Genomic DNA, 2,145 nt, shown 5'->3' with positions numbered 1-2,145 from the left:
TATTAGTATTAGTATTAGTATTAGTATTAGTATTAGTATTAGTATTATAATTGAATGAGGTCCCAGATGAGTTCCTGGGTGACTACTGAGCACTCAGTCCATTTGAGAAAAATAGTTTCTGGGAGCAAACAAAATCAAATGTGTACCATATCATGGCCCAAAAATGTAAGAGTTTAGAATCTGCATCCTTCCAAGTCTAGCCTATGATTGAGGATCTGACAGCACATTGGGGCAAGAATTCAACTAGAGGCTCACATGGATCTTTGGTACTGCATAATAATGAAGCGAGGCAGAAAACTAGTAGTTTGTGGTCCAACAACAGATGGGATTGTGAGTGTTGCATGAGGTGGTATATACTTGGATTTTTGTCTTTCTCATGACTTCAGTTGACATCACTGAGGAGGAAAAGCTGCTGAACCAGAGGATGATGAAATACTGGGCCAACTTTGCAAGACATGGGTGAGAACACACCTCTTTCCCTATATGTCAGTTGTGTGTTTCTATCTAGGGCTAAATTCTAGGTGGTGAATTTCTTAGCATGCATGAATCTTTGATCTCATGATGGAGACTTCTCTACACAATAGCTCATTAACATGAATACTTTGTAGTTGTCAGATACTGGCCACCTCATGGGGACCTAGCTGGTGGGGTATAGTGCTGTGGTACTGCTCTTTAGATCTTGCCTCATATAGTGAGACAAAAAAGAGTTCATGCTGTCTTCCTCCACATGAAGCAGAAACTAGAGAGTGACACTTGTATACACATATCACGACTCCTTTCCCACCAGTCCCCTTAACCACTGTCTTCCTTGTTCCATTTTCATGACCCAAAACATGGGATCAGGCTTTGGACCAGAGTGATCTCACCCTTCTTTGCTGGGCGCATATCCACAGGAACTCCAACAGCGAGGGTCTATCCTACTGGCCCATGCTCAACCAAGATGAGCAGTATCTACAGCTGGACACTGAGACTGTTGTGGGCCGAGCTCTGAAGGCCAGAAGGCTGCAGTTCTGGACCAAGACTCTGCCTCAGAAGATTCAAGAGTTAAACTAATCTAAAAATATGCACAAAGGTGTGTAGCGCCCTTTGTCAGGAATGGTGTATGAGGTTGACTGCTGAGGGAGCCAACTTCAGTTTCCCAGAGCGTATTGATACCTGAGTTGATTCTCATATTCACAAAACCTCCATAGTTGTCTGTTTTTCTTATTTCTCACAAATTCTCTACATGTGGCTCTTTATCAATCCAGGTCATCTTTGGTTAGATCCACTTGATAAATGCTCCCATAACCATGGACTTGTGAACCCCACAATGCTCCATCTCCTTTCAGAGTTCACTAGAATTAGACCCTTTTATCCTTGCTTGCTTAATTTCTTGTCCTCACTCTCTCCTCTTCTCTATGAACTCTTTAAGTGTGGGGCCAGCCTAAAGTAAGAGTGGTTTGAAGTATCTTCAAACCCCAGAAATTTCTTCTTGAGTTTAGAAGAAGTAGTACTGCTCTCCTCACCACCACCCTGAGGCCTCATGAGGTCGTGTTCTGCAGCACCTGGAATTCCTCCTTATGTACCCATGTCACAGCCTATGATGCACTCTCACCCCAAAGACCCCTACCCACTCTCCAGTGGTTTCATTACCCTTTTTTTTTTTACCACCCACCTTTCTCTTAAATCAGCTGGCTCACCAAAGCTGTCTCCTGAGATTCTGTTTCAGATGCAGTCATGCTGCCTGAGGTCCCCCAACCCTGAACCATTCCTGCATTGCTTTCCTTCTCAGAATTCAACAGCTGTAATTGTATGCAAATCAAGCAGTGAGAGGCAAGGAGTGGAGATTCCACTCTATGTCTTCTTATACCCTCACAGTCACCAAGTCAATGTGTGTTAACTCTCCTGCTTTTCTCTGATGAAATAGTACTACAAGTTCCTGTTAACTCCCTTTTCAAGGTTTCTACATGCCTGTAAGGATTGTTCCCCAGGTTTATGTCTATGAGTCAGAACTTGCTTTACAGCTGGAAGGGGACCAAAACAAAAGAGAAGTCTTGGGTTTTCTTGTACTGTGTCTCACAGTCTCACTGAGTGCCATGGGAGCCGCTGGAATAGCAAAGACACCATCTGGATGTCGACTTCCAGGACAAGTTTGACCAGGCCATG

The 2,145-nt window shown here is 43.7% G+C and overlaps 1 pseudogene; it reads left to right on the top strand.

Moving 5' to 3' along the window:
• The window catches only part of LOC114630986, a 16,872-nt pseudogene extending 15,792 nt beyond the window's left edge, over nucleotides 1-1,080 (top strand).
• Nucleotides 1,081-2,145: the final 1,065 nt, after the last annotated feature.

The sequence above is a fragment of the Grammomys surdaster genome, unplaced genomic scaffold, assembly GCF_004785775.1.
Source record: "Grammomys surdaster isolate TR1022 unplaced genomic scaffold, NIH_TR_1.0 349, whole genome shotgun sequence".
NCBI lineage: Eukaryota > Metazoa > Chordata > Mammalia > Rodentia > Muridae > Grammomys > Grammomys surdaster.
This window is presented reverse-complemented; position numbering and strand designations above follow the sequence as displayed.